Source organism: Heloderma suspectum, chromosome 5, assembly GCF_057233095.1.
Source record: "Heloderma suspectum isolate Gila_16-S chromosome 5, 16-S_ref, whole genome shotgun sequence".
Taxonomy (NCBI): Eukaryota; Metazoa; Chordata; class Lepidosauria; order Squamata; family Helodermatidae; genus Heloderma; species Heloderma suspectum.
Genome location: NC_139462.1, coordinates 4,241,182 through 4,268,111, shown reverse-complemented (window position 1 = coordinate 4,268,111; position 26,930 = coordinate 4,241,182). Strand labels below are relative to the sequence as shown.

The 26,930-nt window shown below is 50.5% G+C and overlaps 1 protein-coding gene across 2 annotated transcripts in view; it reads right to left on the bottom strand.

Moving 5' to 3' along the window:
• The window catches only part of PAIP2B (poly(A) binding protein interacting protein 2B), a 43,374-nt gene extending 24,316 nt beyond the window's left edge, over window positions 1–19,058 (bottom strand). The window contains exon 1 of one of the 2 annotated variants that reach the window (XM_084855243.1): window positions 18,947–19,058. The gene's annotated coding sequence lies outside the window, so the exon portion shown is untranslated. Of the gene's footprint in view, window positions 1–18,750; window positions 18,864–18,946 lie in introns of those variants that run through there. The other variant, XM_084855244.1, reaches the window with a different exon arrangement.
• Between the last annotated feature and the right edge of the window lie 7,872 nt (window positions 19,059–26,930).

Below are 26,930 nucleotides of genomic sequence, written 5' to 3'. Positions count from 1 at the left end.
TTAGGAATCGAGAGAAAATAAAGTGTATTTGATCAGGGCATTAGACAAGAACCCGGTTGAAAACATCTGCTGAGCACTGAGTCACTCATGATCTCTCAGGCTCAGCCACCCCCAATCCCCATCTATAAAATAGATTGACATTCAAAACCTAAAGTAGGCCACTTACTTGCATATTAAGATTTTAAGCTTCCAACAACTATTTGGCTAACTTTGACATAGGGACATAACAACCATGGTGGGTCAGACCTAGGGTCCATTTGGTCCAGCATTCTGTTTACACAGTGGCCATCCAGCTGTCGACCAGGAACCCACAAGTAGGGCATGAGCGCAACAGCACCCTCCCACCCATGTTTCCCAGCAACTAGTGCACATAGACATACTGCCTCTGATACGGGAGAGCCAGGGCCTGCAAGAGAAGCCACCACCACCGGGGAGGAGGCGTGCCTGCTGCTGCTGGGCCTGCTGCTGCTGCTGCTGCCACCACCGCTGCCACTGTCACCACCGCTGCCTCCACCACCACCAGGCCTTCCCTGCGGACTTCTGCCTGGCAGACTGCCAGTCCCTGCAGGACCAGGCCCCCAGATACAGAGCCAGCTGTGCTGTTTCCACCTGCCCCTCCCTGGAGGGCCTACATAAGCTGGCTGGCTGAGGTGGCCTGGAAGAGCCAGGGCCTGCAGGAGAAGCCACCACCACCGGGGAAGAGGCGTGCCTGCTGCCGGGCCTGCTGCCGCTGCTGCTGCCGCTGCTGCCGCCGCCACCACCACCACCACCAGGCCTTCCCTGTGGACTCCTGCCTGGCATTATTTTTAAGGGGATTTTTAATTGTTTTTTAATTGTTTTTTGTTGATGTTGTTGTTGTTTTTTCTGGGGGATTTTGTTGTGTTTTTAGGGGTGGGTAGCCTGCCTGATAGGCGGGAGCGAGGGGGCATGTGTCCACCTGATGGAGGCAGTGGGGGGAGTGTTGGGGGCCAGAACATACCGAGGCTGGGCGGCAGGCGCCGGCAGAGCGCTAGGGGCAGGCCATGCCAGGTAAGAGGAACAAGGGAGAGATGTGTAGTATCTGTCCCCTGCTCCGGGCCTGTCCAGAGCCAAAGGATGGCTGGGAGAGGCGTGACCCCATCTTCTGGCCTTCGTTTGCTGCTCTGCAATGCCAGGTCTGTTACCCAGAAAACCTCCCTCATCCATGACATGATCCTGGATGAGGGTGCAGACCTGGCATGTATTACAGAGACCTGGCTGGCCGAGGCTGCTGCTCCAACCCTTGCAGCCATGTGTCCAGCCGGATTTTCGTATGCACAGCAGCCAAGGGCTGGGGATCGGGGAGGGGGAGTGGCTGTTATCTACCGAGAGTCCTTGGTCTTCACCAGACCCCCTCTCCGGTTGCTGAGGGGTTGCTGAGACCAAGGTTGCTGAGTGCATGTACTGGAGGTTGGGCCCGAAGGGCACTCTGGGGATTCTGCTCGTGTACCGTCTACCCCGCTGCACGACTGACTCCCTGGCCGAGGTGCTTGAGGCGGTCTCTGATGTGCATGTACAGTCCCCTAACTTATTGGTGTTGGGGGACTTTAACGTACATTTGGAGGCCATCCTCACAGGAGCACCTTGGGACTTCATGGAGACCATGGCCTCCTGGGAGCTGCACCATATTCTAACTGGGCCCACCCATGTAGCCGGTCATGCACTAGACTTGTGTTTGTTTCTGGAGAAGCGGGGAGTGATCTGGAAGTCGGGGGTATATCCACCACCCCCTTGTCATGGTCAGATCACTATCTGGTGACGTCGGACTTCTCGGTTCCACAACCCCTCCGCAGGGGTGGAGGACCCATTAAAATGGTCCGCCCCAGGCGTCTTATGGATCCAAATGGATTCCTGAACACGCTTGGGGATTCTCTGGGGCATGCCAACAGCCACTCGGTCGAGACCCTGGTGGGTGGCTGGAATGCTGCAATCACTGGGGGATTAGATCAGGTGGCTCCGAAACGCCACCTGAACAGGGCTCGGACTGCACCATGGTTCAATCCGCAGTTACGAGCTCTGAAACAGGAGGTGAGATGGCTAGAGCGCCGGTGGCGGAAGTCTCGCTCCAAAGATGATCAGACTCGGGCTAGAGCTGTATCTTCAGCCTATCACGTGGCGGTGAAGGCAGCAAAAAAGGAATATTATGCTGCCTCTATCGCGTCTGCAGAGTGCTGTCCCAGGAGGCTGTTCCAAGTGGTCAGGAGCCTGGTCGGTCCTGTGGCTCCGGAACCACTGGAGCATTCTAAGGCCTCCTGTGAGGCCTTGGCAAGGCACTTTGCAGATAAAATTGATCAGATTAGGTGTGTTACTCCGTGTGCTGTGGATACAGTTAGTGAGCAAGAGGCGGCCTGTGGCAAACCGGTTTTGTGGGATCGGTTCCAGCTTCTTCCTCCTGATGAAGTGGACAAGGTGCTTTCATCTGTACGGCCGACCACCTGCTTACTTGATCCTTGCCCATCTTGGCTCATTATGGGCTGCAGAGAGAGACTGGGTGAGGGGATCAGGGCGGTGGTGAACGCCTCCTTTGAGGAGGGAGTGATGCCATCAGCCCTCAAGGAGGCAGTGATAAGACCGCTCTGAAAGAAGCCCTCCTTGGATCCTCAAGTTCTGAACAACTTTCGCCCAGTCTCAAATCTGCCATTTTTGGGCAAGGTGATTGAGCGGGTGGTGGCGGTGCAGTTGAAGGCACACTTGGAAGAAACTGATTATCTAGACCCATTTCAGTCGGGCTTCAGGCTTGGGCATGGGACAGAAACGGCCTTGGTCGCCTTGGTGGATGATATGAGGAGGGCTCTGGATAGGGGTGAATGCTCCTTCCTTGTTCTCCTCGACCTCTCAGCAGCTTTTGATACCGTTGACCACGGAATCCTCCTGGACCGCCTGGAGGGGTTGGGCATTGGAGACACCGTATTGCGGTGGTTCCGGTCCTTCCTCTCCGGCAGGTACCAGAGGGTAGCACTGGGAGAGGAGGTTTCGGACCCGTGGCCACTTACTTGTGGGGTGCCACAGGGTTCCATCCTCTCCCCGATGCTATTTAACATCTATGTGAAGCCACTGGGGGCTATCATCAGGAGGTTTGGGGTGCAGTGTCATCAATATGCGGATGACACGCAGCTCTACCTCTCATTCAAATCTTCACCAAGGTTGGCCGTAGAATCCCTGTCCAAATGTCTGGAGACGGTGAGTGGCTGGATGGGGAGGAATAAGCTGAACCCTGACAAGACCGAGGTACTTTTGGTGGGAGACAAGAGGAGGCTGGGGGATGTTGACCTGGTGTTGAATGGGGTACGGCTACCCTTGAAAGGTAGGTCAGCTGAAAGTCCTGACTTCACTCCCATCTGGGTGTGTTTCGTTTCAACTTCAATGTGGTGGTGTACAGAGGCCAACTGCCAAAACAGTTATCCTTGTTCCAATATTTCTGGCCCTGACTGTATGTTTATTTTAAAATGTTCAAAAGGGCAATAGTTGGGTCGTTGTTGTTCAGTCATTCAGTCATGTCCGACTCTTCGTGACCCCATGGACCGTAGCACGCCAGGCCTTCCTGTCCTGCGCTCTCTCCCGGAGCGTGCTCAAGTTCATATTCATTGCATCTGTGATGCTATCTAGCCATCTCATCCTCTGCCGTCCCCTTCTCCTTTTGCCTTCAGTCTTTCCCAGCATCAGGGTCTTTTCCAGGGAGTTTTCTCTTCGCATTAGGTGGCCAAAATATTGGAGCTTCAGCTTCAGTATCTGTCCTTCCAATGAGCACTTAGGGTTGATTTCCTTTAGGATGGACTGATTGGACCTCCTTGCAGTCCAGGGGACTCGTAAGAGTCTTCTCCAGCACCGCAGTTCGAAAGCATCAATTCTTCGGCGCTCAGCCTTCCTTATAGTCCAGCTCTCACAGCCATACATTACTACTGGGAAAACCATAGCTTTGATTAGACGGACCTTTGTCGGCAAGGTGATGTCTCTGCTTCTTACTATGCTGTCTAGCTTTGCCATAGCTTTCCTCCCAAGGAGCAAGCGTCTTTTAATTTCAGGGCTACAGTCACCGTCTGCAGTGATCTTGGAGCCCAAGAAAGTAAAATCTGTCACTGCTTCCATTTCTTCCCTTTCTATATGCCAGGAAGTGATAGGGCCAGATGCCATGATCTTCGTTTTTTTAATGTTGAGTTTCAAACCAGCTTTTGCACTCTCCACTTTCACCCTCAACAAGAGGCTCTTGAGATCCTCTTCGCTTTCTGCCATTAGGGTGGTATCGTCTGCATATCGGAGGTTGTTGATAATTCTCCCAGCAATCTTAATTCCAACCTCTGATTCATCCAACCCGGCATTTCTCATGATGTACTCTGCATATAAGTTAAATAAGCAGGGTGACAATATGCAGCCTTGTCGTACTCCTTTCCCAATTTTGAACCACTCGGTTGTTCCATCTCCGGTTCTGACTGTTGCTTCTTGACCCTCGTACAGGTTTCTCAGGAGACAGGTAAGGTGGTCTGGTACTCCCATCACTTTAAGAATTTGCCACAGTTTGTTGTGATCCACACAATCAAAGGCTTTAGCGTAGTCAATGAAGCAGAAATAGACGTTTTTCTGGAATTCTCTTGCTTTCTCCATGATGCAGCGAATGTTGGCGATTTGATCTCTAGTTCCTCTGCCTCTTCGAAACCCAGCTTGTACTTCCGGTAGTTCTCGGTTCGCATACTGCTGAAGCCTAGCTTGTAGGATTTTGAGCATCACCTTGCTGGCATGTGAAATGAGCGCAATTGTGCGGTAGTTTGAACACTCTTTGGCATTGCCCTTCTTTGGAATTGGAATGTAAACTGACCTTTTCCAGTCTTGTGGCCACTGTTGAGTGTTCCAGATTTGTTGGCATATTGAATGCAGCACTTTAACAGCATCATCGTTTAGGATTTTAAATAGCTCGGCTGGAATACTGTCATCTCCGCTAGCTTTGTTGTTACTAATGCTTCCTAAGGCCCACTTGACTTCACTCTCGAGGATGTCCGGCTCAAGTTTAGTGACCGCACTATCATGGTTATCAGGGACATTCAGATCTTTCCTGTATAGTTCTTCTGTGTATTCCTGCCACCTCTTCTTAATCTCATCTGCTTCTGTGAGGTCCCTGCCTTCTTTGTCCTTTATCATGCCCGTCTTTGCACAAAACGTTCCCTTGAGATCTCCAATTTTCTTGAAGAGATCTCTAGTCTTTCCCATTCTGTTGTTTTCCTCGATTTCTTTGCATTGTTCATTTAAGAAGGCCTTCTTGTCTCTCCTTGCTATTCTCTGGAACTCTGCATTCAGTTGGGTATATCTTCCCCTTTATCCCTTGCTTTTCGCTTCCTTTCTTTCCTCAGCTACTTGTAAAGCCTCATCAGACAGCCACTTGGCTTTCTTGCATTTCTTTTTCTTTGGGATGGATTGAGTTGCTGCCTCCTGAACAATGTTACGGACCTCCGTCCATAGTTCCTCAGGCACTCTGTCTATCAGGTCTAATCCCTGAAATCTATTCCTCACCTCCACTGTATATTCATCAGGGATATGATTTAGGTCATACCTGAACGGTAATAAAAAAGTCCCATCATCCATAGGCAGGCCAAGGCAGACAAGCAGGCTTATGGGATAAGAAAGAACATGTGGAATAATAATTGGGAAGGGGCCAACGCTCAGTGGAAGCATGCCCATGCAGATGATCCTAGATGCAATCCATGACACGTCTTGGTTGCAGGACTGGAAACCCACACCTCTGGGCAAGGTCCTTACAAGCAAGAAAGGTGGGCCAATATGAAGTACCCCCATGAAGCAGATGGGGAGCCATGGTTGTGTGGTTTCTCTCAAATCGCTTAAAGTGCAATCCTATGCACATTTAGGCAGAGGGAAAAAAGTTCTACAACTGCCAGGACTCTGCAGCCAGCCACGTGGGCTGCCTGGGGGAATACCGGGAGTCGCAGAGCTTCTTTTCTGTCTAAACATGCCTAGGATTCTGCCCTTAATGAGTTAGTGGCAGAGACAAGATAAGAACCAGGCACTTGCCTTGTTGGTCTTAAGCACGCTCACCCTTTCCTCATACACTTTCACTACGTGATAAATATTGGCCTACCTTACTGACTTGTTGTTAGGGATACTGATGGAACGTATGCAACATGCTAATGTAAGTGCTAAATATTATTAGTACTGCTCTACTTAACACTAGCTTTAGCACTCCGACAAGCTCCTTTGCTACTACTAGCTATGGAGAGGAGGAAGGAATAACTGGAAGTGCACAGATCTCTATAAGCTGGCACAATTCAACACATGGCATTTGGAGCCACCTGCCGCAGAATTTGATCGGAGAACCCAAGCGTGCCCTTGGGGCATTTGATCCAAAGTTTCGCACAAAGAGAGAGGAAAGTGTCTGGCCAGTGTAAGGGACACAACAAATGAAGATCTGAAAGTATAGCTTTACTTGAACTTGGGGTTTTCTAAGAGGAAAGAACAGCTGAGCACCAAACGCAGAGGGTGGCAGAGATCTCATTCCTCAGCAGGCCACTTTTACCAACAGACCTATGCATACAGCAAGGCAGCAATGAGGCCACCCAGGAGAGCCAGGGAGCCAAAGAGGGAGAACTGGCAATCCTATTTGCAGCTCCCTTTTTGATATCTGGCTGAGTCAGGACAACAAAGGCTTCAGAAACCCACATCCCCTTGCCTGCTCTCCCACCCCGCTTCACTTTGGAATGCACGTTTCTCTTGGAAAATACACAGTGCAGCCTCAGCCTCCAGGACTCCAATGCTTACACCGGATGTAGCCCCTCTCTCATGCAGTATTAAGGATGTCTGGCCTCTGTTTCATGTGGCGGGCAATGCAGGGAACTGCCCATTACAATTCTGCTGCTGCTAATCTCACAGAACGTTCTACCATTAAAGAAATTTACTATAATTACTATGTTTAATGGTGGGCTGCTGCTACATTCATCTGACAGACTGGGAACCACGGCAGAGGAAAAGCAACTGAACACATGGTGGAGGTGGGTTTTGACAGGCCTCCCAGCTCATCTCTCTGTGCAAAGGACCCTGCTGGATCTCCTCTGAAAGGGTGCTTGAAACAATATGCCTATTTAACCTGAATGGCATGCTATGCATGCCTGGACTTCTTCCGGAGACAGATGCATACTGAAAGGAGAGCATGACTGATTGGCAAGCGGGGTGCAACCGTCTCAACCCGAGAAGGAGCAAGACGACATGCGCAGGTCAGATGCAGGAAAGGTGCCTAAAAGAAAACATACACTGCTTTCAAGCATCCCTCTCTGCCTGGATTTACTTACTTGTCACAGGCAACCAGGCAAGTGGATATTTACACATCTGCATTTAAACACCACTTGGGAAAATTCCTGTTCATATCAATGGGATGGACCAGGACTATGAAGTGGCTTGCAGACTACAGCAACGCCAGGTCTGGCACTGTTCAGGCAGGATTCCCCTCAAAAGAGCAATTGGTATGGATGCCCTTGGAGCTCAAGACACAGTCCTCCAAGCCCTCCTGCATTTTGCAAGCCATTATCAACTAACAAAAATAACCATCATTAGGATGGATGTGAGCATGTGCAGAGGGAGGGTGTATATATCACAAAGATCTTTGCGGGTGGGGTAGGAATGCTACAGTGGACCGTTGCACACCAAGACATGCATTTCCAGTCAGCTGAAGCTGGGCCACTCTGCCAATGCTCTCCCGGCACCAGTGTCCCCAAATGTATGTTCAGCTCGCCAGAGGAGTGAACGACAGACACCTTGTTACGGGAAAGTCAAGAGGTGTACTCTGAGACAACACTGGGATGGGGAGAAATCAGCTTTCGGCCTCTGGTGACCCTGGCCAGTGAGAACTAAACTTTCTCTGATCTGCAGACAGCCCCACCCACCTGGCTTCAGTTTTTTGGTCACACCAGAGTAGGGGTAGGTAACACAGTATTCTTCAGATGTCTGGGATTACAACTCACATAAGCCCCAGCCAGCATGGCCAACGGTCAAGGATAATGGGAAATGTAGTCCAAAACACGAGGTTGCCTGTGATGGTCAGGAACTGGCTTTTTGAGAAAACAGTCTCTACTGTTTCTCAGAATAAGAAGTATTTTAGAAGTCTCACTCATCTCACTCACATCTCTTTGGCTCAGAGAGGAGGACTTAGAGGAACAGGGGCTACCCATGCCCAAATTCGGTAAACCATCATGAACATCAATGGTGCCATATAAACAAACCTAACAATATACCGGGGCAGCTATAAGCTTCAAGTACCAGTGCACAAAGCCCTAAACAATTTGGGACCAAGATACTGAGAGAGCAACTTCTCCTTTACTAACCTGCCCAGTCACTGAGGTCATCAGAGGGCACCTTCCTGGTTTTTCCACATGGACCCAAGGCCTGACTAGAGGCCACCAAGAAAAGGGCCTTCAGTGTGGTGGCCCCTTCCTATGGAATTCCCTGCCTCTGGAGGTCAGGCAGGCACTAATATGTTGCTTCCGATGCCACCTGTAGACATTGTTATTTTGGGAGACCTTCCTTGAGACCAGCCATGGTTTATCAAAACTCAGGTTTATCAGAACTGTTTCCTTTAAAAAATATTATTTTAACATGTTGTTTTTATTCTTTTATCCTATCTGCAGCTCACTGCTCCGAGATCTTTGGATGTGGAGCAGTATACAAATATTGTAAATAAATAAATCATATACACAACACTCTGGCATACACAACTCATGAAGTGCACATCTGCTTCTGTATATTGTAATGTTTCAGTCAACCTTCCCCAACCTGATGCCCTCCAGATGTATTGGGCTGCAACTCCCATCATCCCCAACCAGTGTGGGCAGATGGCTGGGGATGATTGGATTTGTAGTCCAACACATCTCGAGTGTTGGGTTGAGGAAAGCCGATTTAAGTTCTCACACAAATATTTTCTCAAGAATTGGAACAGTAAGACGAGAGAATGGAGGAACAGAAAAGAGTGATCTCAGTCACAGGGATTCACAAGCAGGCCACGTTCTCGAAAAAAATGAGTAAGGAACCCCCAAACAGAAAAGCAAAAATGGAAGAACAATGGGATAAACAAGGTGTTTGTTTTTTTAAACTGTAGCTCCATGAACTGTATAACCTACAACAAACATATTCTCTCTTATTTAGGCCACATTCTAGGCCTGTGCTATGTGCTATGTGTTGTTCAAGATGAACAACAGCCTTGCACAGTTTTAGAACTGCAAAGTGGCTGGACATTATAGGAGTTGCAGCCCAACATATCTGGATGGCACCAGATTGGGGAAGGCTGGTTTAACAGAATGCCATTGCCTTGATGAGACAGACATCCAGTTTCATAGAAACCTGTGGAATGGAGCATGAACTCCAAATGGGAAGCCATGTCACTTTATTGTAGCCAAAGGCCCCATGACTACTTCAAGACTAAGAAATCTATTGTGGCCGGAGTTTACATGGGCCCACTTTGTCAGACAGACAAAGAGGTCACCTCAGTGGGGAAGCAAAGACATGGATAGCTAAACGAAAAGAAGTTGAAGTGGGTCCAAAAGGTCAAAGAAGGCAAGAGATGGCAATTGGGTTGTCCTATTTCAAAGCTGAGTGATCCAACCTGTGGGAGAGTGACCCATGCCCAGTTAGCAACCACTGGCGACAAATTAGATATGAATGCAATCTTTGTTGCTGTACGTCTTTCAGACAGGTAATGGAATGGGACAGCGAAGAAGGTGCTTGGCTTCCCCAGCAAGGATATTCTGGGGCTCCTTCCCAGTCAAAGCCCCCAGCTGCCCTGGAATACACGTCGAGACCAAATATGTCCTGAGTCAGGACTTTGAGAAGCGCTATGTCAGGCCATCAAAGGAGCATGATATTTGCCTGCCGGCAGACCCCTCCTCATGCCCAGGAGCAACAGGGCCAGGTGTCTGGAATGCACCGACTGCCTCCATCACTTTCCCCAGCCTGAGCGAGAGAATTCGCAGAGTTCATCCAAGGGAGATGCAGCTGCTCGCCGGGATGTTCCCGTAACAATATCCAGCCATGTTGCTGCATGTTTTACGGTGAAACCTGAAGAGGCGTCGCAGAACGAATCCCAGGGACATGCAAAGCTAAGGAACAACAAGCTCAGCTGTGTGGGGCTTGGGCACCATTCAGAGGGCCAGGAGGTGGGGTGCTGGCCCTGCCACTTTGGGGTGGGGGGAGTTACTGAACTCAACCAGCAGGCAGGCCTCACACCTATACCTGTTTCCGCACTCCTACATTTCCTAATACTTCACATGCACAGTGCAAAATATACAGCCACCTCATGTAAACAATACAAAACACATGGGTGCCCACAAAAACTTCCGTGTTTATTGATATTTTATAGTTACAACCTTTTTTGAAAAGCAACATATATAGAGAGCATTACAACCCGTAGTGGCCAACACTGAGGTGCCAGTGACCAAACATAAACAGGAAAGTCCAAGGGCATTTGTGGACCAGCCAGAGAGGGCTTTGAAGTTGCCCCCCCCGCCTCCTGTTGCTGGATTCTAAAAATCAACATCTATTTATCATTTCAAGTCCTAGCCTACTCCCACCCTTCAGGCCTTGAGCTAATAATTACTATTATCATCATTAATAGAACCATCAACATATGTGACATTTTACGGAGCAACGCAAGAGAGCTCACTGCCCCAGGGACCTTCCAATCCAGATTTCAACAGTGGGAAAAATAGAGGGAGGAGAGGGAAAGGGGAGGCAGAGACAACTGGGGGGGGGGGGTGCAACCAGTTGTCCTGACATGGATTTGAGCTTTATTTCTGTGGAGGGCAAGGACAAAGTGTATACTAGAGCAGCCTTCCCTGACCTGGCACCCTCCAGATGTGTTGGACTACAACTCCCAGAATCCCCCAGCCAGGATAGCTGGTGGGGGATTCTGGGAGTTGTAGTCCATCCCATCTGGAGGGCTCCAGGTTGGGAAAGGCTGTGCTAGAGGCTTCACAGAAAAGGTAGGGGGTTGAGGGGTTTAAACATGCTACATGGACGCTAGCCCAGTTTAGCACTGAAGGGGAGGTGGGTGGATGAAGAAGAAGTGGCCTCTAAAGTATCTAGTCGGAGTTCTGCAATATTGGACCAGTCTAATTTTACATTTGGAGGATCAAATAAGAGACCAGTTGTGCATGGCCTTACCACAAAAAAGGGTTGGATCTATTTCCTTACACTTTTAAAGTGCCCAGTAACCAAAGTTCTCTGGTCAGTGTACAGTACGTTAAAAACAAAACAAAACAATGAATAAAAATAGCACGTAACAAAACCAAGATAAAACCAGCAGCAAAGAGTAAGAACACTATAGTGCATCAAACCAAAGTAAAGCCAGCACCAAAATAAAAGTGCAATGATCTAAAAGCACTACCCGGGAGAATAAAATGTCTTCATCTGGGGCTGAAAAGACCATAATGTAGGTGCCAGGTGAGCCTTTCTGGGGAGAGCTTTCCATAAATGCTCTCGGTTACAGGGAGCATGAGACTCCCTGATTACAGCAGCTTCACTGGCACCGGTCTGTTTCTAGCAAGAATTCAAAGTGCTGGTTATGACCTATAAAGCCCTATACAACTTGGGACCAAGCTATCTGAAAGACCGCATTCTCCCATACGAACCTTCCCAGTTCTTAAGATTTTCTGGAGAGACTGTCACCTTCAAAGGCATGTTTGGTGGTGACCTGAAGGCCTTTTCAGTGGCACCTCTCAGGCTGTGGAACTCTCTCCCAAGGGACACAACATTCACTCCCTCTCTGCTATCCTTCCACGGGCAGGCAAATACTGTTTTATTGAAGGCCTTTGGCCTGTAACTGGGTTTGTTGGGTTGGATGCTGTTTTTATGTTTTATTTGGTAATTGCTTTGTTTTTATTGCATTTTATGATTTTGATCAATTTTAATTAAGCCTCTAAGCTGCCTTGATTGCTTTTTTTGGTAGAAAGGCAAGGTACAAATCAAACCAATTAATCAGTGGGGTGCTACCACTGCAAAGGCCCTCCCTCTTCTGGCCACCCACTTCCCTCATGGGGCATAGGGCACTTGGATGAAGGCTTCAGATGAGGACCTTAGTGTTCTGGTAGGTAAATATGGGAGGAGACATTCTTTCAGGAAACCTGGCCCCAAGCTGTTTAGGGCTTTATAGGTTAAAACCAGCACTTTGAACTGATGTGTACCAAGAAAGAACACTACTGTCAAAGAGGTCCCAGGGCCCTTTGAAACAGCCACATCCCTACCACAGCTTTTCCAAATGTTCTACTTGGCAGAGTCCAAAACGGCAAAAGTTTGGACAGTGCCAGACTCACCCCAGCTCAGCAGGGAAGTCCAACAAAGGGTGTGAACCACAGCAGCTCCAGCATCTTGTGTGGAGAGAAAGAACCCAGTAGGGTTAGATTCTAATCCTACCCAGTTCATTCACACTGACAGGCCCAATAAGACATCAAGCAGTCAAGAATTCCCCAGGGATTGAGAGGAGGATCTAGTTAGTCTGTTATGCACAGTCACCATGCGCAGAATCAGCAGCTTCCCTATGCTCCCCATTAGAAGCTGCGACACACAACTAGGAGCAGCAGTTTGGACCATGGCCCTGGGACAGGCCTGTGTCTGCCACAGTGACTCAGTTCAGCCAACTGCACAGCCCACTCTGGTCTTGAGCCAAGCCTTGTCAGCTGGGTAGAACAGGGCGGCTGAAGAGGAGAGGGGGAAAATACAGACATCTAAACAGGGTGGGCAAAGCTGCCCACATCTTTAGGCCATGGCTTCTCCGACATGGCCATGCAAAGCCTCCTCCATAGCAAAACCATTTCCACTCCCCACCAGAACAAAAACCAAGAACCGATGGCTCTTGTGGCAGTGATGACCCTTATCCCCAACCAAAGGGCAAGCAGATGAAAGGAGAGTGGCTGCAGGAGAACACAATACAGTGGGAAAGCTCTCTTCCATGTTGGCCTGCCCCTCTACAGCACCTCCTCTTTCCAGTCTACTTAAGCCATCCTTATCCCTTCAACTAGCTCCATAATGATTCCTGTCTCCTGGTCCTCTACCCATCAGAAGTCGCTGGGGCTGCAACTGGGACCCTACAACTCAGTGTAGAGCTGCCCCAGGACTGCAGGTTAAAGCAGCCTTCCCCAAGCTAGTGCCTCTCAGGCATATCGGGACTGTGTCTCCCACTATTCCCAGCTAGCCTGGCCAGGCACCAGGCTGGGGAGGGCTGGGCTAGAGCATCACCCTGGACTGGCAGTTTCCCAGGTACTGGAATGACTCCATCTACCCAGGCTGGCTATTGGCTGTCCTCAGCAAGGAGGGCTATAAAGGTTCCTGTTCAAGTTTGGACTTTACCTGGATAATAGTCTTTCCAGGCTCTCGGCTTGTTTTCTGCCTAGCCTGCTCAATGATTGTCTATAGCCCAGCTCGGACACTATCCCTTTGCTCTAATTAGATGACTAACCCTAGTTTCCTCCAGTTTATCACTTTGCTCAAGGCATTTCCTATCTAGCCCCCCTTGTCTCCTTGCCCAATGCCCATGTCAGCAGGCCAGTTCAGATGTCACAACAAACCATGGTTTATCATGATGGGAATAAGTGTAACAACGCTTGGGCTTCTCTGTTCCCTTCTCCTTTTGAGCATGAGGAGTTTGGAAGCTTCAAACTATGAGTTATGATGCTGGCTTGTTTCAAACAAACCCTAGTTGAGATTAGCCACAGTTTATGGTTCGGACTTAACACAAACTGTGGTTAATCAAAAATGAAAGTAAAAACTTCTAATTTCCTTGTGATTGCGCCATGGGGTGTGCAAGCCTGAAAGGCATTCCTGTCATGATAAACCATGGCTTATCATGACAGGAATGAGCTTCAGGCTCACACCTAGTTTATCATGAGATGGTTTATCATAACATCTAAACCAGCTGAGTGGCTTCCACCACTGCTCTCTCTGGCTCAAGCAGCCTCCTCTTCTCTTACTCAATATACTTTCATCTCTTCTTTTAAGCTCATCCTCAAGATCCCACTATTTCAACAAAATCTCACCTGAATTAAACAGGGATCTTCAGGGAGATTGGAATATTAGCTTATCTACATCCACTGCCCACCATATCCCATCTCTATCTTGGATCTATGGTAGATTGTAAGGTCCCTAGGCAAAGGCTATGCCATTCCCACATTCCATGTACAGTATGCAACACAGCATAGGCACTAAAGAAGTGGGTTTCTTTGAAGCCACAGGCTTCAAGCCCAGTCCTAGGGACATGTATACTGACGCAAGTTCAATAGTACTTGCTCCTGAACAAGTGTCAATTGCTAACATAAGCATGGTTCAGATCACAGGCTATTTGGAAGCACGTTCAAAGAAAGTTAAACTGAACAGACTTCCAGGATCTTGGAAGAACTAATCCCACACCAAAAGGTTGTTTGGCAGGTCAGTTTGACATAAATAAGGTAGCTTCCTCATTATATAGACATTTTGTATATCTTAGGAGCTGTTACAGCTAACTGAGCCCATTCCCCTATAAGAACAGAACCCCCTAACCTGCCAAGAGATGAACCAGTTTTTTGCTAAATTAACAAGAACAAATACAAAAATCAGATCTAAAGGACGCAACATTTCTCCCTTTATATCTCACCGTAAAGACGGCATGAAAATGAGACAGCAACATTATCTGCACAGTGTTGGCTGCACAGGCCCAATCTAATGGGAAGGTCTCCGGCACAAGCCCAATTTGAAACAAATAAAGACTTGCACAAGCTAATGCTCCATGCAAAGTTCATCGAACCCCATCTTTCCGCTGCCATCCCTAATCCAAGAAAAGTGTCACATTTTATTCTTCTTACAAGAGCCCTCGCCAAACCTGCAAAATCCAAGGGGGTGGTTGAATGCAAATTAGCCTAACACACATCACTTATTCCAAATGCAGTCTATCTTCCCAGAACTTTCAAGGCTCAGAATTCCCAACACTTTTTCCTCATCTCCTTTCTGGACAGACCTAAAAACTGCCAGCACTCCCACGCTGTTCTGGCTTGCCCTTGCAAACCTGCCCAACACACCAGCTTTGCTTAGGTGTGTTGGGCAGGTTCAATGCACACTGAACAAAATACATGTTTTTCTGGTTTGGCAAGTGTCAGACTGTGCAAGGACTTTTGGCACAGATCCATAATTAGATACAGGGGTTCCCTCCCAAAAGCTGTTGCATCCAAACTGCCATCAGGCACCAAAGCGGATACTATACCTCTCCCCAGGAAATACCACAGCACCTCAGTCCACCTGCCCGATTGGGGCTTTCTAATGAAAGCCGGCAAGCTAAACACATGCCACTCATAAGAGCCAAGTGAACAGGGCTAACTGGGACATGCAGCTTCCTTCCACAGTCTTCTTGTGCGATGTGCAAAAATCTCACCAACATATCTAAGTCAGCTTCCAGGGGGACATAAAGAACCTAAAACCCATGAAAACCCCATCAAATCCAGCCATCTCAGGGTCAGGCAAAAGAATTAGGCTATTCCAAGGTTAATCAGAAACAGCAAGGAGAAATGGGAGAACCTGACAACATACCTGCCCTGAAATGGCAAATCCAAAGAGTCAAGAAAGACTCAGAGGTCAGCAAATCTAGCCTCCTGAGTTCCATTCAACCCCACAAGGCTACCTCTATCCCACACAACCTAGTCTACACAGTAGGCAGGAGTGAGCGGGCAGCCTACATAGCAGGTTTCCCCAGATGAGTCATGTGAATGAGCCAAGCCCCCTGCTATAGGGAGAAGGCCAGAGAGCCACAGTTCGGGAGTGTCCCATTGTCTGAAGAGAATATTTTACTGTTTCCTCAAATGCTAACATGATGAGGCTTTCAGGGACTACTAGTCATGATGGTTATATAGTATCTTCAGTTTCAGGGGCAGTATGTACACCAGTTGCTGGGGTAAACGAGCAGAAAAGTGCTGCTGTACTAATGTTCTACTTGTGGGCTTCCCACAGGAAGCTGGTTGGCCACTGTGGGAAAAGGGGATGCTAGACCAGATGGACCATTGGTCTGATCCAGCACAGCTCTTTTTATGTTCTTAGGTCCAGCAAAACCCATCCATCAGTTCCTCAAAAAAGATCTGTTATGGGATGCCAAGCCCAGGTCACCCCAAAGAACTCCACTCTGAATAGCTTTTGCTTTCCATGTGAGTTTCCACCAATACAAAGAAGGCAATGCATTGTCTCTTTGGCAAGCCATCATGAGGTGTTATCAGAATACACATGTTCTCTCATTATATCCAGGATGCCCAACGTCCAAGGAAGAGCTGCGTGCATGAAGCTCAGAAGCCTAACAAACTGACCCCTGCTAGTGCCCCTGATTTCTAGAACAGAGCAAGGCAACAGTGGGGACTGCGGTGGTTTCCACATAAGGTAATCTAGCCCCTAATCAAAAGCACAGCATCTCTAGCAGTGCCACATGCAAGACTGACAGGGGAGCTGGAAATATTTGCCCCTGTCTTGCAAGACCACAAGAATAAAGCAAGAGCTTCACGTGGGCCCCTAAGGCTTTCGGGTGCCAGGGCAAGAAACCTGGTGTGTGTGCGCATGTGAGGGTTGCTGCTTCCTTAATTACCAGCATTGACAATCAGCACCGAGGGTGGCCCAACAAAGGAAGCACTCACTCTTGCAGTTCACTGATGGGTCAGCCCTAGAACTGCCACTGGATGTGAACCCCACTGCAAGAGTCTTGTTTTGACAAGCACTCTTGAATCATCCCCCATACCTACAAGAAAAAGAGTGGCCAACATCCAAGAGCCCCTCCTTCTCTTTGTAGCCAACAGGAAAGGTGATGACTTAATTCCCAGCAAAATGGCTGGACAAAAGTGAAGTACTCTAGTGCTGAAGTTGGCATGAAACAAATGACATGAGGAGGTGCAAAAGGCAACCCAATGCATGTGCTGGAAGGGATCAGAGTGGGGACAGACAGTTGTTAGACATCCTGTGGCAACTGCTCCCATCTGCCACCAGAGGATGGCTGGGCCTCCTACTTAGAGATACCCATGGGCTGGGCTCCAACTCCCATCATCCTCAGCCAGCAGGCTGGAGATTATGGGAGTTGTAATCCAGCCCAGTTGGAGGGCACCACACTGGGGAAGGCTGGTCCAGACCGTTGCACAAAGCACAGAAAAAGACAGCAACAATTCACCATCTGGTATCCTGGCAGAAGAGAGTCTGCAGGCCACCCTGCCAGCAGCCCCATCTCTCTCCCAGACTACAGGGCCCCTGGCAAGCCTCAGATGCTCATGCCCCACACGCAAAGGTTTCCCTACACTTTTAATTCAAATTTTCCCACAACATCATGAATGCCAAGGGTTTTTTGGGTTTGCTTTTTGAGACTACCTCCCTTTGTTGTCATTCCTCAAGGCTACATGCTCGCTGATGATGCAACATGAATAACAAATATAGTGGGGACAGCCTCCTGCATGCACTTCCTGGGTTGAGCCAGAGTCTCTTCCAACCTAGGAAAGCAGCATTTACCTGTTTATTGGGCTCGCTACTCTGCCCTACCCTTGCAGCTCAAGTTGATTATGCACAAAGAAGCAACCAGGTTTGTTTTTAAAAACACACCCAAGCTCAATAAAACATGCACAGAGAACTCATTCATGGTCAGAAGCTTTGCTTCAGTCAGAAAAAGTCAAAAGGTTTTGCCATGATCCCAGAGAGGCTCCCAGAGTCATTCTAGGGCTAACACTCTTTCAGCACTCGCTTGACATGGGATGGATCCCTCCTGAGCCTACTGAGGATCTCCAGCCTCACTAAAGGAAGGGAATACACAGAAGCGCTCTTCAGATCAGCTCCCTGGAAAATTGTCCCATAGACGAGGGCAAAGACCTCTGTTTTTGCTACCCCAGAGGGCATGACTAGATCTACCAGGCTAAAGTTACTGATTTTGGTTGAACATTAGGAAAATATTTTTCATGGTAAAAGCAACTGCACAATGGAACCAATTACTTGTGTTGGTGGGGTGGTAGGGTCTCCCTTGCCGGAGGTCTTCCAGAAGAAGTGCACTAGCTCTGGACATCATGCACCAAGCAGGGGTTGGTCTAGACGACCTGCCAACCTCCTGGATTGTGTAAAGCGGCCTTCCCACTCTGGGACCCTCCAGATGTCTTCGACTTAGCTGCCCTCAGCCCCAGCCAGCAGTTCCGAGGACGAGGAATCCTGGCGGCGGCAGCCCAGCACATCTGGAGGGCACCAGCGTGGGGAAGGCGGCTTTGAGGTTAACCTGGCATGCTAGGCAAGGACGCGCCAGCATGCGGAGGATGGGGGACTCCCCCGGGGGAGGGGAGACGGCAGCCGCGGGGGGCGCAACAGGGCTGCGGAGCCCCCCGCCAGCAAGCGCTGCCGCCTGCTCCTCGAGGGCGCCCTCCCGCGGGGCGCCGCCGGGAGCCCCTCACGGCAGCCGCGAGGGGTCTGCGCTGCCTGACCGGGGGGGCGGTGCAGCGAGTAGGTCAGCTCGGCTGCCAGAAGGGGGGGCGGTTCCGATGTGGGGGGAGATTTCTGCCCCGGGGGGAGAGGGGGCTGCGCTCGGGGGCGCGGAGGGGGAGGGGCCGGCCTCGCGTCGCTCCTCCTCCTGCGCGGGCTGGGCCGGGCCGCTCTGCCGCGGGGCAGCGCACGACGGCCCGGAAGGCGGCGGGGGCGCCGAGGGCCGCGCCGGACCTCCGGCGTGGAGGGGAGCGGGCGCGAGGCGGCCGAGGGGAGCCCTTCCGCGCCCCCAGGGCAGTCCCGTCGCCCTACCTGCCGTGGGCCGCGCAGGGCCGCTCGCTCCGCGCTGCCCGCCTCGCCCGGCCGCTCCGCTCCGCTCTCGCGCCCCGCGCCTGCTCGGCCGCCTCAGCCACGACGCGAACTCCGGGCTCGCCCCTCCGCTCGCGCTCCCTCACACGCTCCGCTCGCGGCCGCGCTCACGCCATTGGCCGCGCGGCCCGCCACTCACGCAGCCCGCAGCCCGCCTGCCCATTGGCTCCGCCGCGCGCGCCCTCCACGTTGGCTCCTCGCGCCGCGTCCCAGGCGCTCCGTCTTCTTCTCCCTCTCCCTTCATTGGCTCCGCCGAGCTCGGGGCTCTCGCACTTCATTGGCTGCTCCCGGGAAAGTTCCTCCTCCAACCCCACCTGCTCGCGATCCGTTGGCCAGCAGCCCCATCCGTTTCCGACCATTCTCGCTTTGGCCTGTTTTTCCCTCGAAGCCGTGAGGCCCGCCGAGCTTTCCAGCCAGCGCTGATTGGCCACGAGGCTTTAAGCCCGCCCACTTCCGCTCTGAAACGCCGCTCGCGGGCTGCGTCCCCCACGTGGGACGACTCCGCGTGAGCACCATTGGCTATCAGCGGGCCCAACGGCGCGAGGCCCCGGTGTTGATTGGGTGGTACAATTGTCGCTCGAAAAAGGAGCTCAGCCAATCAGAAGGAGAACTTTGAGGGTTAAACCATGGTTGAGAAGAGGGCGGGGGACCAATGGGGCCGAGCGGGATTTCGGGCCTTTGTCCTGCCGCCAGCGGCGGCTGCCCCTCGGCCTGTAAAAGGCGCGACCCCGGTGGGCCCCGGGGAAGCCTGGCTTGCGGGACTTACTCCCTAGTAACCTGCAGTAAACATGCACAGGATTGCAGCCATGAAGCCCGATCCTGCTGCGCGTAGTCACCCGGACATTACTGGCAGGCCGCGCTGCGCCTTCTTGACCCAGGGCGCTCTTAGCCAGAAGTACGAGGAGCCGTGTTACTCCCGGGCAAGCCTGTATGGGGGTGGGGTGATTGTTACACACACGCAAATTCAGAAAGCCGTCACCAGTACAGCAGAAAAAAGCCCCCAAATCAATATAAACCGTCACCAGTGCAATGATGTCCATGCAAATAAACACCTCAAGTCCTTCCCAGGCCGGTAAAATGAGTGCCCAGTTTGCTGGGGGAAAGGTGGTCACGACTGGGGAAGGCAATGGCAAACCACCCCGCTGTAGCCTGCCATGAAAACGCCAGCGCCAGCGGCGTCCCTCTGGGGGTCCGTAATGACCCGGTGCTTGCACAGGAGGAACCTTTCAAACACCTCAAGGCAGCCTAGAAGCAATACAACGCAAAAAGTGTTCGTCCTCAGTACACGAAATTTCTCACCCCCCACCCAGCCTAGAAGGGTGGCCACAAGCAGGCCGCAAGGAATGTCCAAATGCCTGGAGATTATCGCAGCCTGCGAGGAGTCTTTGGTGGAGCCTTGTCCAGTAGCCCCTGGCTCCGTAGATGCCAGCCGCTGTGTGCTTACTAGGAAGTAAGCCCATTGGAATGAGTGGGACTGACTGCTCAACAGGGCTGGCCAGGTGTGGCCTACTGAAGGCCAGTCCCTCCTCAGCAGTCTGGGGGATTCAACCTAAGACCGTGACCTAAGAATCCTGAGTGCTTGAAATTGCCCAGTGCTGGGTTTGCCCAGCATCCATGGGTGTTGCAGCGAAGGTGGTGTCCAGATGCCCTGGACTGCAGCTCCCATCTCTCCCAGCCAACTTGGCCGATGGTCATGCTGGCTAGGAATGGTAAGAGTTGCAGTCCAGTGTGCTGGGCACCAGGTTGGGGAAGGCTAGCGCTTTAGCGTGGCAGACTAGGACTAGGAGAGACCTGGGTTCAAATCCTCCCTCAGCCGGGAAGCTTCCTGGGTGACCTTGGGCCAGTCACTCTCTCTCAGGGTTGTTGTGAGGATAAATGTGGGATGGGGGGAACCATCTTAGACGATGGGTGGGATGTAAACTAAACAAGTTAATGAATGTGGAAAATAAACAAGGCAAGGCCATGTTGTCTCGGCTTCTTCGTGCCCACGTGGCAGAGGTCCGTGCCCACGTGGCAGAGGTCCGTGCCCAGCTGCCCTCCAACTAAGTCCAGTTTGGACTTTTACCACATAACTAGTTATTGATTTCACCTGTGTACACTGAGTAAGAGTTAGGCACCTTGGAATCAACCCCCCTAGGGGACCATTGAATTGGGCTGCACTACTGCTGTCTGTGCTGTGACCTCTCTGGATGGCCACATCATGGATGAAAAGTGCTAATATCGTGGTAGTGGAGGGGGGAGCAGAGGGGAGCTGTAAGCACTGAAGCAACCCCAGAATGTGTTGGGGGACGACGACACACAATTCCCTTTATGGCCAGATGACCTATTTGCAGGTTCATGATGCTACCTAAGGCCATTGGTGTAGGATTCCAACTGATGGCCATGCGTTTCTATGGCCATTCAGAAGAAAAAAGAAATGTCTATGGAGATTGGGGAAGGGGGTGTCTGTCAACACTGAGACAGCTGCCGTGTTCGTGTTCCTGACAGGTTATGAGGTTCCTGATGCTTCCTGCAGACAGAGCATTGCTTAGTACCCCCGCTTGTCCCTCTGCCCTTCAGTAGCTACATACCACACAAGAGCCTTCTGTTCCTGGTCCAGAGCCAAACTGGGAGTGTGGGAGAGTCTCTGGAAAAGGCAGCCAATTGACTGCCTCCTCTCTCTCCCAGCCCCTCCCAGTGCACCAGGCAGAGAGCTTTGTGGGCTGCAGGCAGGCAGCCTTTCCTGGTCTTTCCATGTCCCACACTAGGCTCCGTCAGACATATAGACAGGAAAAGAGCGGCACATGGGTTGGAAAGCCAGCCGGGAGCGTTATCCTGAGATGCCTCCTGCCAATGTGAGCCTCAGGTTTTTGTACAAAAAAACAAAGGCCATAAAAAATCCCAAAACCATATGGTGTAATATCTTTTTATTAGGCCAATGCAAAGAACATAAAAACATGTGCAAGCTTTTGAGATCTCCAGATCTCGTCCTCAGGCAAGACCTTACAAAAAGCAGGTTGGGTGAGGGGAGAGGCTGACGTTCTTCTTATTCATAAATGATCTGGGATTAGGAGTGAATGCGGTTCAACTCAAGCAAGTGTAAAGTGATGTACGTTGGGGCAAAAAGTCCCAACTTCAAGTATAGCCTGATGGGAACTGAGCTAGCAGTGACCACCCAAGAAAGAGATCTGGGGGTTGTGGTGGACAGCTCAATGGAATGTCAACCCAGTGTGTAGCTGCTGTAAAAAAAAAAGAAAAAAAAGCAAACTCCATTTTAGGCATAATTAGGAAGGGAATTGAGAACTGCCAATAGCATACTGCCTTTATAAAAAATCTATGGTGTGACCACACTTGGAATACTGTGTACAGTTCTGGTCACCACAGCTAATAAAAGATATTGTAGAACTGGAAAACGTGCAGAAGGGCAACTAAGGGCGCAATCCTATGGCCGCTAGACAGCAGCTAGACGGCCATAAGATTGGTTGGTTTCCAGGAACCGACCTCACAGCCCGTGCTCTTGAGGTCGGTTCCCGGAGAACCACCTCCCTGTCATTCCCCCACCACCTTGTGGGTGATGTGGATCATCCCTGGACTCCACGCTTGTAGGAGCAGTGCAGGGCGGGACAAAAGGGGGCGTTCCTGGGGGAGGGGAGTGCCGAAGTGCTGGTACTATGCTCCCTATGCATCGTTTGGCCTCCCCACCCCGAGCTTCGACTTCCCACGGCTAGGCAGCCAAAATCGTCCGTCTAGCCACGAGTGCAGGGTGGCTGGAGTGCTGAAGGGAGGATCCCCTCCACACACTTCCCCCCGTGCATTTGATAGGTGGCCGCCCCTGAGTTCGGAGGCAGCTGCCTCTCCACATAGGATTGCTCCCTCCAATTAGAAGGTTTACAACAGCTGGGATTGTTTAGCGTGGAGAAAAGGCGAGTGATAGGAGACATGATAGAGGCGTACAAAATTATGCATGGTGTGGAGAAGGTGGATAGGGAGATATTTTTCTCCCTCTCTCACAGTACTACAACCCAAAGGGGTCATCCCATGAAGCAGATTGGTGGGAGATTCAGGACAGATAAAAGGATGGACTTCTTCACCCAGTGCAGAGTTAAACTAGGGAGCTCGCAACCACAAGACATAGTGATAGCCACCAACTTGGATGGCTTTAAAAGAGGGTTAGACAAATTCCTGGAGAAGTCTATCTATGGCTACTAGTCCTGATGGCTCTGTGCTACCTCCAGTATCAGAGGCGATATGCCTATGTACACCAGTTGCTGGGGCACATGGGCAGGAGGGTGCTGTTGCACTCATGCCCTGCTTGTGGGCTTCCCACAGGCATCTGGCTGGCCACCATACGAACAAAATGCTGGACTAGATGGACCCCTGGTCTGATCTGGCACGGCTCTTCCTGTGTTCTTGTTCTTCCCAGTGGTCCTATGAGGTGCTGAAACATGAAACCATCATATCACCTGGGGGAGCCCAATTTGAATGTCTGACCTGTTGCTCCTACGTATCCTCTTAAGGCTTTAACCATGCAGACATCCTGATTGCAACAGCCATTCAGCCTCTCCCCCACCCCCACCCCAACTCCCAGGCAACTTGTTTTTGTAACATCTTGCCTGAGGAAATGATCTAGAGATTTTGAAGCTTGCGTATTTTTGTGGTCTTTCAGTTGGCCTAATAAAGGTATTGCACTGTACGCATCTCAGTATTTTGCATTTTCTCCACTGTCCCTTTATTCTTACCTATAAGCAGAGGTTTGATTCCACACAGATGAGCACTGGTCTCTGTCATCCCAATACAGAGGCATCCTTCAAGAATGCACTCAAAGTCTTTGTCTTTATCCTCTCTTCTCATGAGATGGATGGGAAAAGCCCCTGGTGCAGCCCCTGAGACATGACCCAGCCCTTGTCACAATGGCAAAGCAGATCTCCACTCCAATCCCTGCCTGATGCTTTCCAGGAGCAGCCCCCGGAGTGGACAGAGTGCAGAAGCCTGCAAAAGCTGCAACTCCTCTCAGGCATGGGCCTTATATGCTCCTTCTGATGGGTGGAGACAGCGAGCGTGCCTCCGCATCAGGTATTCCGTTGTTTCGTTGAAACCTTATTCGGAACGCACCCATTGGAATGCCATGCTGCCCTGGGAGGTCCGTCTTGCTCCCTTCCTGTCATCATTTCAAGCAAGGTTAAAAACCTCAACATTTTGGCTAGCCGGCTGGCCGTCAGCCTGGCCCAGGCATGTCGAAGGTCTTTCAGCCTGAGGGCCAAGTTCCATTCTGGAGAAACTCTCAGGACTTCCAGCGGTGGACTGGGCCAGCATACAGCATTTTAGCTTGAAGCTCTTCCTGCCAGTAACAGAGGCCTTCGGGGAGGCATTTCAGAATGGGGAAAGAACTGTGCAAAAGTCGGGAAACCACCAAATGACGATACCATCTGCAGTGTTCCTGTGTTGTTGCTTCTGAAAATTAGTTCTATTCATTATTGTTGTTGTTGTTGTTGTTGTTGTTGTTTATTACATTTCTAATAGCCGGAGCTCTCTGGGCAGTTTACAAAGATTAAAAACATTAAAAATACAATATGCAGAGTTTAAAAACTATTTACATAAAAAACACATGAGCAGACAATATACACAAAAGAAACATATATCTACAACAACTTCAAACAAACAGCCTCAAAAACAAACCATAGCCCTAAGACATTCCAGCATCAATTACTGTCGAATGCCTGGGAGAAGAGAAAGGTCTTAAATGGGAGCCAAAAAGATAACAACGTTGGCGCCAGGCGGGTCTCATCAGGGAGACCATTCCATAATTTGGGGGCCACCACCAAAAAGGCCCTCTCCCTTGTTGCTATCTTCCTAGCTTCCCTCGGTGTAGGCAGCTGGAGAAGGGCTTTAGATGTTGAGCATAGTATATGGGTAGGTTTCATAGAATCATAGAATAGTAGGGTTGGAAGGGGCCTATAAGGCCATCGAGTCCAACCCCTTGCTCAGTGCAGGAATCCAAGTCAGAGCATCCCTGACAAATGGCTGTCCAGCCTCATCTTGAAGGCCTCCAGTGTGGGAGAGCCCACCACCTCCCCAGTATGTCATAAGCATACTGATGACAATGTGTCCCAAAACTCCGGATGACTGCACTCAATGGTTTCATGTAGATGTTGAACAGCATGGGGGACAGAACTGACTCCTGTGGCACTCCATGTGTTGTGTTGGCAGAGATGTGCCGTCAGATATTATGGTCCCAAGCCATGTAAGGCTTTATAGGTTAAAACCAGCACCTTGAATCGGGCTCAGAAACATACAGGCAGCCAGTGCAAGCCAGAGTCGGTCTTATATGTTTGGACCTTCTGGTCCCCGTTAGCAATTTGGCTGCCGCATTTTGCACGAGCTGCAGTTTCCAAGCTGTCTTCAAAGGCAGCCCCATGTAGAGTGCATTGCACTAATCTAACTTGGAGATTACCAGAGCATAGACAACTGAAGCCAGGTTATCCCTGTCCAGATAGGGGCGTGGCTGGGCCACCAACCGAAGTTGGTAGAAGGCACTCCGTGCCACTGAGGCCACCTGAGCCTCAAGTGACAGAGATGGATCCAGGAGGGCCCCCAAGCTACGAATCTGCTCCTTCAGGGGGAGTGCAACCCCATCCAGAACAGGTTGAGCATCCTCCATCTGGTCAGAAGAACCACCCACTAACAGCATCTCAGTCTTGTCTGGATTGAGTTTCAGTTTATTAGCCCTCATCCACTCCACTGTCACAGCCAGACATTGATTTAGCACATCCATAGCTTCACCTGAAGAAGATGAAAAGGAGAAATAGAGCTGCGTGTCATTAGCATACTGATGACAATGTGCCCCAAAACTCCGGATGACTGCACTCAATGGTTTCATGTAGATGTTGAACAGCATGGGGGACAGAACTGACTCCTGTGGCACTCCATCCTGGAGAATCCACGGGGCCGAGCAGTGTTCCCCAAGCACCACCTTCTGGAGCCGACCCTCCAAGTAGGAGCAAAACCACTGCAATGCAGCGCCTCCCCCTCCCAGCTCAATCGCCCCAGAAGGATACCATGGTCGATGGCATCGAAAGCTGCTGAGAGATCAAGGAGAATCAACGAGGTCACACTCCTCTGGTCTGTCCCCCGACATAGGTCATCATACAGGGTGACCAAGACTGTTTCTGTGCCAAAACCTGGCCTGAACCCGACTGAAATGGATCTAGATAATCGGTCTCATCCAAGAGCGTCTAGAGCTGAACCACCTGCTCAAGAACCTTGTCCAAGAAAGGAACATTTGCCACTGACCTAAAATTACTAAGATTTTCCGGGTATAGGGAGGATTTCTTTAGGAGTGGTCTCACTACTGCCTCTTTGAGGCAGCCTGGGACCACCCCCTCTCACAAACAGGCATTAAGCACCTCTCTAGCCCAGCCAGCTGCTCCTTCCCTGCCAGTTTTTATAAGCCAAGAGGGGCAAGGATCCAGTACAAAAGTGGTTGCACGAACCTGTCCAAGTACCTTGTCAACGTCCTCGAGCTGTACCAACTGAAACTCATCCAGGAGAACAGGACAAGGCTGTGCTCTGGATACCTCACCAGATTCACCTGCTGTAACACTGGAGTCTAAGTCCCGGTGGATGCGAGAGATCTTATCCTGGAACTGCCTAGTAAATGCGTTACAGCAGGCCTCTGGGGGGTCTACAGTGTCCTTAGGGCTGGCATGTAATAGACCCCGGATGGCTCTGAAAAGCTCCGCTGGGCAGCAGAGAGAAGATTCAATAGAGGCAGCAAGATCATTTTTTTGCTGCCCTCACAGCCCCTGAATATATGTGACCATTGGCACATACAGCATTCGATTGCATCCACTACGAGTTCTTCTTCATCCATACTCAAGCCATCTCCTATTTTGTTTCATCGCTCTCAGCTCTGGGGACATTAAATTACCAATTTTAATTGGTCATTTGTGAGCCATGGGGAGCATTAATATGAATCCTTTCAATGAACAAATATATTCCCTAGGATCACGGTCTGCTCCCAGCTGCTGGCCAAGGCCTCCCAGACAATCTGGGTTTCTTTCTGACAGCTGAAGGAGGTACAAAATTATCAGCCTCGTGTAAGCAGAAGATACTGTTGTCTCTGCCAAGCAGGTTTCTATAGTGCT